General features: G+C 44.0%; 1 protein-coding gene across 1 annotated transcript in view; it reads right to left on the reverse strand.

Annotated features, from left to right (window-relative positions):
• LOC127569595 (fibroblast growth factor 1-like) overlaps positions 1 to 10413 on the reverse strand; it is a 36098-nt gene extending 25685 nt beyond the window's left edge. Inside the window, exon 1 of the mRNA XM_052014376.1 lies at positions 10281 to 10413. The gene's annotated coding sequence lies outside the window, so the exon portion shown is untranslated. The remainder of the gene's footprint in view (positions 1 to 10280) is intronic.
• Between the last annotated feature and the right edge of the window lie 499 nt (positions 10414 to 10912).

A 10912-nucleotide genomic window follows, 5' to 3' on the forward strand; every position in this document is an offset into this window, starting at 1 on the left:
ACTCAGATTAATGCATCATCTGAAAGACTGCATTTCCATAAGTAGGGCAGTCCATTGATATCAAATCATTGAGACGTTTCAGAGAGCTGTAATCAGATGCACATCTCTGCTGCCCAGAGATGTACTCAGTTTGAAGGAGAATAATTACAGGAGTGTGGGGAGAGGCCAGCAGGGCTGGATTACTTGGATGGGCAGAATGGAGAGCTGAATGTTACTATAATCCCATACTTGCTGTTAGCTTCAACCTCTGCAGTTATGGAGTAATAATGAACATCAATTGAAGGCAAATCCTGTCACTTCCTATTTTAGTGCATCTTAGAACAGATGTTCTGTGTGAAATAATCCAAATCAACCTACCTTAATTATAAATACCAACTAGGGTGTAATATTTGAAAACATGTGATTATTCAGACCCCTTTTTTTCTTGTGGGTTTACCCCTGCTCTCCCTCTCCATCTCTGCTGAAGTTGTTGACATCCCCTGGAATATGATTCCAAGAATGCCAGTCACTCTTTTGTGCCTTACACATGACCATTTCATAAACCTTGGCTGACTACTTGAATACAGGAGGCATCACAATGGAGGTTGGTTCTCTCCTCATGTGACACCCACGCAGACAATTACAAGCATTTAGCAATCAGGGGTACTTCTATCCTACACACGAACATGTATACCCCCCTGGATGAATTCTTCCAATCTTAATTTTTAGGATGCAACAGCCAATTTTAATGCCTCAAACTTGAAACTTAAATGTCTTGTTTACCCACTGAAAAAACATGTTGTGGCTTTAGCAGACAAATTTCAAACAAACTTCAACTTAGCTTCTTCCTGTTTATTGTGGTGTATGAGCTCACATTGTTCCAAATGTTCAAGTAATTGCTATTCATTTGCCTGGACTAGTTAGACATTTAATATACAGTTCTTAGAAATTTCACTTAGACATTTTTGGACCAATGTCACAAAGCACTTGTTTCTCAACATTCCTTAATAAGTTCATTAAAAAGGGAGTTGTCACCATATTAGGGAGTTTTCAGTCAGGGAGTCCTGTAGAGTCTTACTATTTGGATCAGAATGGTTCACTCAGTAACACAAAAAGATTCCTGCATTTTTATTTCAGTTTTTGTGAACACTGAATTAAAAAACAATTGGAATAGGAAATAAGATTAGTGATTCAATAAATGGACCACACCAATCATACTATTGGATATAGCCCAGTGGTAAACATCAAAATCACAATTTTAAATTAAGGTTTACATGCCCCTCTAATCTACTCATGCCAAAGTAACTCAGTTTTTTTTGCAGAAAAAGTCCACACTCTATCCTTTTCCTCTGTGGTCCCATTATAACCCAGCTAATCCATCCTTTCATCTGTAGCTGTAATTAATTCAGTACAATCACAATACAGTCTACGTACAACAGGAATGAATAGAAAGTGTGCACATAGGAAATGGTTTGATCTTTGCCATTTGTTTGTTGCTTCATAGAGAAGGGAAAAACTCACACCTGTTCAAAACAGGCTACCTCCTAAGATTCAAGCACCTTGTAACCTACAGATCATTCCCTACCCAGAACAGTTCAACCACTTAAGAACCACTAACAGTTCTTTTTAAAAAATATCAGATATAGTTTCTAGTTAAAAGCATGATGACAAGAGAACAACTTTGAACTGTGTACTTGCCGTCTTTGCCAGTCTGGAAACAGCTGAAAACAGGAAGTAATCAAGAAAGATTGCAAGGGAGGGACAAAAGAGTCAAACACATTGAGAGTAAATTTAGCTTGAAGCACAGTGTTGTTAAAAGCACCATTTCCATGTTAAATTTTGCATTGAATTTGACGGTGCGTAAGAAGGTCGTTTGCCCCAGTGCAATTGTTTTCATCTCTGGTTAGACTTTGCCATCAGCCAGGCTTGTGCTGGAGCTGTGCCAAGGCATTTCAATAGCCTGTGGCGGTAGATTTGTGAGCTTTGACAGGTGCAGTGCATGTCAGGCACACTTCCCCCTTGGCGTTAAACACAATGGGGCAGAGGGGCATTGTGGATAATCTGTGCATCTGCCCCTCACCATCCCACTCACCCATTACTCCTGTTCTTTTGAATAACAAATTGGACAGAGCCTACAATGAACACTATTTAGAATTATATCTTTCATTTATCAGTTTTCCCTTGGTGAAATTTTTCACTTTGTTGATGATCATTTACTCCAGTGCAATTTCATTAACAATTTTTAGTTTTATTTACTTTTCTTTTTTAATTATTCTCTGAATCCAGGAATGTCTGAGTTCTTTTGAATACACAATCAATTATACAGACAGATGTGCATCTGTTAAAACTGACTAGATTTGTCCATTCTTTAATATTTTATCTCCAGATTTCTCCCTGGTGTCTGCCTCAGCTCCAAGCCATTTGGTTCTTGTCTCAATAAACCCAGATTTTGACTGCTCTGTTCTTATTGATTGCCAATCAACTCCACACAAATCTTGGTCCATCTACAGTGGAGACCTTCATCAATGCCTTTGCTACCTCCAGATTACAATAGTTGCTGGTGATCTCTCACCTTCCCCTCTTCATAAAATTCAGCTCAACCAAAACACTCCTACCCTCATCTCACCCCGAATCGTCCAGCTCGCCCATCATTTAAATTCTGTGTAGGCTGTTTAATCCCTATGCACCCACATTTCCCCTACCACTGTAATCTCCTCAATATTTTGTTCCTCTGATCTTGACCTCTTGAGCATCGGAACTAAGAGCTCTACCTTTAGTTGCCCAGGTCCTACTCTTTGGAATTCTTGTCCCTCTGCCTCTTCCCCATATCATCACCCCACTCCCCAAACTCACAGCTCCTCCTATTTCCCTCTTCTTCACATAAGTACTTAGTCCCCCTGCTCTTCCTAGTGCTTTGTTCCTGTAGTTTTTTTTAAAGAAATCGTGGCTTTGAACAGTGGATCAAGATGTTTTCCCTTGTTAAAGAAGCTGTCCAAGTGAAGGATTTTGCTATTGTTCCAGGGTCAATGCCATTCAGTACAGAGCTGAGATAAAGTTGCATGCTGAGGGTAACAAAGAATTATAATAGGTTCTAGCAAACAGCTGAAGTTGGTCTTTGCTCATTACCTTAATAAAGTACACAGTGATGGTGGTGCCCTGGTTAAGTTACTCGACCACTAATCCAAACCTTTACTCTCATTCCAGAGATGTGAATTTAAATCCCACCATGGCTGTCGTCAAATTTAAATTCTGTTAACTAATGAGAATTGTATCGGCAATGGTGACAATTGTTCATCTAGTTTCTACCATCCTTTGGGGAAGGAGGTTGGCGATCCTTACCTGCTGTGGACCAATGTGGAGTCCAGATCCACCAAAGTGCTTGACACTGAACTGCTCTCTGAAATGGCCCAACAAGCCATTTGGTTGAAGCTTCACTGAAAATAGCTCACACCTACTCAAAGGGAATTAGGGATGAGACAAATGCTGATCTTGTCCAGTGTTGCCTGCATCCCAGAAAATAAATTCACTTGAGAAGAGCTTTGTTTGGAATTCTCTCCCAAAGGCTCTCCACATGATCTTCCTCCTTTGATCAACCTTTCCTAATATCTCCCTAAGTGCCTTGGAATCAAAAATTGTTTGTTAAAGATCTGTTAAAGCTCCTTGGGATGTTTTAGTAGATTAGTGAGAGTGTATGGATACCAGGATTCCAGACAAGTGTGAGGTAATGCATTTTGGTATGGAAAATATTTGCTAGGACATACACAGTAAATGGCAGGGACCTTAGGAGTATTGATGGACAGAGAGATCTTGGGGTGCAAGATGCTAACCACTACACTACCAGGCAGGTACTTGGATGGGAAAGCAGTAGAGGGACATGGACCTAATGCAGGCAAATGGGACCAGAGTGGATAGGCATCATGGTCAGCAGAGACAAGTTGGACCAAAGGGCCCATTTCTGTGCTGAATAGCTCCATGAATCTATGACCGTTGTTATAGTTGTTAGAAGTTAGGAGTACTGAATGCTCACTTGTTAGTTAACAAGTAAATTCAGTAAGGATTACTTTAAAATTACTTTTCAATCTTACAACATTTGACCCCAGCAGGTTTTTGTGGGAGAATTCCATTCTCTCTGAGTCTCTTATACTGCATCTGACCCATAGGTGTTCCCATTGACGGCTCTAGTTTCATGCAGTGCAGTGCTTTAGACCACTAGGAGGCATTGTTTCCCACTAAAACTACTGGTGGACCCAATTCTAGGAAAAGGTTAACTGGCCTTTTGCCACAAGGTTAGCATCCTTCTCAATTTTCTCCCTCTCCTCGTTAATTTTCTCCCATTCGTCATCAGAGAGCTGGCCTGTGCCCCCTACTGATCCTCCTAGGGCAGGCATGGTAGTGTAGCGGTTAGCATAACACTATTACAGTGACAGCAACCCGGGTTCAATTCCGGCCACTGCCTGTAAGGAGATTGTACGTTCTCCCCGTGTCTGTGTGGGTTTCCTCCGGATGCTCTCGTTTCCTCCCACATTCCAAAGACGTACGGGTTAGGAAGTTGTGGGAATGCTATGTTGGCGCCAGAAGCGTGGCGACACTTGCGGGCTGCCCCCAGAACACTCTACGCAAAAGATGTATTTCATTGCGTGTTTCAATGTACATGTGACTAACAAAGAAATCTTATCTCTTATCTGGTTGCTGAAATAGCAGGCTTTGTTGAGGGGGAGGAAAGGCCTTTGATACTGGTATTGGTTTATGATTGTCACATGTACCGAGATACAGTGAAAAGCTTTCGTTCTGAGTGCCATCCGGACAGATAGTGCCATAGATAATTACATCAAGGTAGTAAAAAGCAAACCAAATGCAGAGTATAGTGTTGTAGTTACAGAGAAAGTGCAGTGCAGGTAGAAGCATAGAGATATGGTGGCTGGAGCTGCTCCCTGCATTTTCCTTGAGGTTGTGGCACAGTGAAGATCATGTCCACTGTCCCCTTGAATGGATTGAATCAGACAGCAGCTCTGGGAGGAGGCAGTTAAAGAGGATCCTGGCGATGACCTTCGCAGTAGCTAGCAGGAAGACCCATTGGGAGTTACCGCAGTCAGATTGTCTCTTTTCTTGAAAATGGTTATGATTACAGCAACTCTGAAGTCCCCTGATACATACTTATCTTCCCAGGTGTGGGTGATGAGTATTTTGACTGAAACCCTTCACTGCTGAGCATGAACATTCAGTGGCGAAACCATTTACTCCCAAGGCCTTGTTATTTTTGAGTTGGGACCTTTTCCCATATCTTGGGAGCCGGTTATAGAGTCATCAAATCATCCAGAACAGAAACAGGTCCTTCAGCCCAACTCATCCATGCTGACCAATTTGCTAGTCCCATTTGCCCGCGTTTGGCCCATATCCCTCTGAATCTTCCCAATCCATGTTCTTGTCCAAATGTCTTTTAAATGTTGTTATTGTACCTGCCTCAACCACTTCTGCTGGCAGCTTGTTTCTTAATAGCACCACCATCTGCGTGAAAAACCTTCCCCTCAGGTCCCTTTTAAATCTTTTCCCTCTCACCTTAAACCTATGCCCTCTAGTTTTTGATTCCCTTTGCCTAGGAAAAAGACTGTGTGCATTCAACCTATCTATGCCCCTCATGATTTTATACATCTCTATAAGGTCACCCCCTCAGTCTCCTATGCTCCAAGGAATAAAGTCCTTGCCTGCCCAACCTCTCCCTATACCACAGGCCATCAAGTCCTGGCAACATTCTCCTAAATCTTCCTTGCACTGTTTCCACTTTAATCATGTCATTTCTGTAACAGGGTAACCAAAACTGTGCACAATACTCCAGATGTGGCCTCACCAACATCTTGTACAGCTGCAATGTAACATTCCAACTCCTACATTCAGGGCCCTGACTGACGAAGGCCAGCATGCCGAACACCTTCTTCACCATCCTGTCTACCTGCAACGCCACTTTCAGTTCTTGGTGATGAAAAACATCAATGATGAAATTCATTATTGCCTTCAAGCACCATTGGGAAAGCGTGCTTGAAGATCAAAACCTCAGGCCTGGCACAAAACTCACGGTCTACCAGGTAGCAAAGATCGCTGCCGTCTGATATATTTCTGAGACCTGGGCCACCTACAGAAGGCACCTCAAAACATTGGAAAAGCAGCACAAAAGCTGACTCTGCAAAGTCCTCCAGATTCATCCGAAGGATAAGTGAACAGTATCCTCTCTCAGGCCAACATTTCCAGTATTGAAGCCCTGGTTACACTCACTCAGCGCCTTTGGGCAGGCCACATCACTTGCATACCCGGCACCAGACCCCAGAAACAGACACTCTATTCCAAGCTCTGTCAAGCGAAGAGATTTTGAGGAAAAGCAGCACAAAAGCTGACTCCACAAAGTCCACCAGATTCACTTAAAGGATGAATGAACAGTACCTGGAGTTGGCTTTTGTGCTGAAAACCTCCTTGAAGAAATGCAACATCTTCACAGGCTCCTGGGAATCCCTGACCCATGATTGCTCAAAGTGGGGAAGGAACACTGGGGAAGCTATAGAGAACGTCGAGACCATGCATTGGACATGCTTAAGTGGCAGAAGGAATGGACCACCTTACTCATCCATCTTGTTGGCCAGCAATTGCCCCATCCATGAAAATGTTTGGTGTCATGAGTCACCTGAGAGCGCACAAAACCAGAGAGGAAGTAAGTCATCCTCGATCCTGAAGAACTGCCTAGAAATTGCTGTCTTCTAGTTCCTGGACCCTGATTCCAATCCACGTGAATGAGCTTGGATGGTGCGGGATCAGGCAGCTTGACCTTTTCAGCACTGCAGCATTACCTTGGCCACACATCTGTCAGCAGGAATCACCAGATAATGACAGGCAAAATTATTTTCCCTTCCTGGAGTGCTGTGAATTTTAGTAGGAGATATCTTTATTAGTCACATGTACGTCAAAATACACAGTGAAATGCGTTGTCTTTTGCATAGAGTTTTCTGGGGGCAGCCCGCAAGTGTCGCCACGATTCCAGTGCCAACATGGCATGTCCACAGCTCCTAATCTGTACGTCTTTGGAACGTGGAAGGAGACCAGAGCACCCGGAGGAAACCCACGCAGACATGGGGAAAACATACAAACTCCTTACAGACAGCAGCGGGAATTGAACCCGGGTCGCTGGCACTGTAAAGCATTATGCTAACTGCTACAATACCGTGCTTGCCCTCATCAGTACTCCTGCCACCTCAGTCATCAGTCACTTCAGGACTCACAAAACCGGAGTGGATGTGAGTGGGGAGACACAAGTGACTGCAGATGCCGGAATCGGGAGTAACAAACCATCTGCTGGAGCAACTCAGTGAGTTGAGCGGCATCTGGGGGCGGGAAGGGAGTTGTCCAGATGCAGGGTCTTGACACGAAACGTCAACACGTCCTGTCCCCCCCACAGATGCTGCTCACCCTGCTGACTTCCTCCAGCAGTTTGTTTTCTTTTGGATGTGAGTCAGCCTTGATCCCAAGAGGTTTACTTCCCAGACTGCAGCATGGCATTTGATGCTCTAAGTTTGGATGGCTGCATGCTTGTGTCGTTACTGAAGAGGAGCTGTATGGTTGAACATGCTGTCTTTCAGAAGACAAGTTGAACCAAGGTCCTGTCTGCTCTCTCATGATTCCCTGACACACAAGGCTGTGTCCTCAGCCTTCTACTCTACTCCCTCTATATTCAAGACTGTGTGGCCAAATTCTGCTCTAACTCCATCTACAAGTTTGCAGATGATATCATCGTAGTGGGTCGTATCTCAGATAACGATGAGTCGGAGTACAGGAAGGAGATAGAGAGCTTAGTGATATGGTGTCATGACAACAATCTTTCCCTCAATGTCAACAAAACAAAAGATCTGGTCATTGATTTCAGGAAGGGGGGGCGGTGCACATGCTCCTGTCTACATCAACGGTACTGAGGTCGAGGGGGTTGAGAGATTCAAGTTCCGAGGAGTGAACATCACCAATAGACTGTCCTGGTCCAACCACATAGACACCATGGCCAAGAAAGCTCACCAGCGCCTCTACTTCCTCAGGAGGCTAAAGAAATTTGGCATGTCCCCTTTGACACTCACCAACTTTTATCGATGCACCACAGAAAGCATCCTATCTGGATGCATCACAGCAACTGTTCTGCCCAGGACAGCAAGAAACTGCAGAGAGTTGTGGACACAGCTCAGCACATCATGGAAACCAGCCTCCCTTCATGCGCTCTGTCTATACTTCCTGCTGCCTCGGTAAAGCAGCCAACATAATCAAAGACCCCATCCACCAGGGACATACTCTCTTCTCCCCTCTCCCATTAGGCAGGAGATACAAAAGCCTGAAAGCACGTACCAACAGGCTCAAGGACAGCTTCTACCCCGCTGTTATAAGACTATTGAACAGTTCCCTAGTATGACAAGATGGACGCTTGACCTCACAATCTACTTTGTATGACCTTGCACCTTATTGTCTACCTACAGTGCACTTTGTCTTTAGCTGTGACACTTTACTCGGCATTTTGTACTACCTTGTACTACCTCAATGCACTGTGTAATGAATTGACCTGTATGATTGGTATGCAAGACAAGTTTTTCACTGTGCCTCAGTACAAGTGACAATAATAAACCAATTCCAATTCCACTAATTCAAACAGCCGAGGAATTATCCTCAGTGTCCCGGGCAACATTTATCCCTCAAGCATCTTCACAAAGAAACATTGTCACAATGTTAAATATGGTGGATTTCTGTCTCAGACTGGCTGCTTTGTTTCCTCTATCACATCACTTCAAAAGTATTCAATTAAGAATTTCATGGCAGAAGTTTTGAGGTCATGAACGTCCTTTCTTAAATGCGAGTCCTTTTTCCTCCACAGCGCATCCAGTTTCATTTCACTTTGGATTTGACATTTAGCTCCACAATAAAGCCAGCAGGCTGCTAATTTTGTAACAGCCTGGAAACCTCAGCATCATCTGTCACTGGAGCAACAGGGAACCACAGTGCGGGAAGGAGAAAATGGCAAGCGAAAGGGTAACAAAACTATTCCAACAAACAATCTGCTGGAGTAACTCAGTGGGTCGAGCAGCATCTGTGGGAGGAAAGGAATTGTCGAAGTTTTGGGTCGAATCCCTGCATCAGGACTGAGAGTGGAGAAGCGAGGTGACCAGTAATAAAGAGGAGAAGGGGAGTGGCGAGAAGGGATTCCAAGGTGACTGGTGGACTGAGGAGGGCTGTGAGATGACAGGCAGGTAGTGCCAGGTAGGGGAGGGGAGTGGGGGTGGAGTTGGAAGAGAGTAGCAGGTGAATGATAGATGGAGGCAGACAGAGAGGATAAAGGGGGAGGAAACGGATGGATCAAAGTGGGGGGAGAGGAGGGAAGATGGGAGACAGCTGCTGGAACACAGGAACACAAACCAGTGCTGGATTTGGGGTAAAGGTGAGAATGGGAACCATTAGGGGAGAGGTGAATGACAGTTGTAACCAGATTGGGGTGGGGGTGGGGGGATCCTTGTGTGTGAAGTGGGTGGATGGAGCCAGGAGGGGGAAGGGGATGAAGATGGGTCATGTGGGGCTGGGGGTGTGTGGGAAAGGGGATGAAAATGGGACTTCCGGAGGATCAGAAGGAGAGAGAGAGGGGAGAAAATAACTATTGCACTGAGTTTTGAAATGGAGAGCAAAGTTCTTCTTTTCCTGTATTAATCTTGGATATGAGTCAGAATTTTAACAATTCCCCTTTCAGCTTTTTAAAATACATTCACATTTTATCACATGTAGATCAAAATATTTCAGGTGAATTGTGGTTAGTCTAACTCCAACTGGACTTTCCAAAACTATTTCAGCTCTGAATTTTGTACCACATTTATTCGCTACTTTTTAGACAGTCACAGACCCTTTTACTGTGGAAAACCCTCAGAAGATACACAATAAAAATATTTTTTGAAAGGAAGATCAGTATTGCAAAAATAGTGAGGGAGGCAGTTTGAAATTCAAGTTCCCACAGCACTGCAACAGTTAAATTATAGATCAGTGGCATTAACTGCAAACGTACATTTTGGAATAGAGCAATACCTCTTTCAGAGAGAAAAAAAACAACCTCTTTCAATGTGGATTTTATCTTCCATGAAAAAATATCATTTAAATACTCAGACAGGAGCAGTTTAATCCACTGATGGCTGAAATCAAACCCGTTGTCGGCTTACAAAATCGAGTGTCATCCTGACACCATTAGACTTACAGTTCAGTGTGGTCCTGGCACAGCCCAAGATATGTTTATTGAAATGCTCCCTTACCTTTCGAAGAATCTGGGGACCTATGCAATGTGCTGGAAAGAGCTGTCAGCAGAGTACACACGGAGCCAAGATGAAAGGCCTCAGAGTTCAAGTGCTGCCTGTTGTTTGAGCTCCATTAACTCCACTGCCTGAGCCGATAGCCAGTCAGACTTGTAATCCTACAGCCGACTGTCCCTGCAAGACTGTGAGGTTAGGGCTGGACAACCCCGTGCAGCAAACAACAAACACGTCAATAGCTGGGGTTGAGTGCAGGTTGATCTTGGGTGGATTTGCACAGTTTAAGTAATTTTCAGTGTAAGAACATGAGTACAGAACGTTCAAGTTCTTCTGGATTGTTTGTTGATCGGTCTGCCTGAACATATCACTGTTCAGTAACCTGGCTTCACCCTGCCCTTGCTGGTTTCTCAGCCATAAGTATGAGCTTTCTGAAACTGTGCTTGCTCATAGCTCCTTGGATGCTTTCTGTCACCAGCCACTACTGCTGAACTTAAGATTGTTGAGAAAGAAGCTTTAAATGAAACAACTACTCAAAATAAGTACCTCACCACAGATCCAATAACTAAACCTTGGTTTCAACCTACAAAGCAGTGATATCCACACAGAGCAAGGAAGCTCTACTAGCCTCATGTGCA

The sequence above is a fragment of the Pristis pectinata genome, chromosome 4 (assembly GCF_009764475.1).
Source record: "Pristis pectinata isolate sPriPec2 chromosome 4, sPriPec2.1.pri, whole genome shotgun sequence".
Classification (NCBI taxonomy): domain Eukaryota; kingdom Metazoa; phylum Chordata; class Chondrichthyes; order Rhinopristiformes; family Pristidae; genus Pristis; species Pristis pectinata.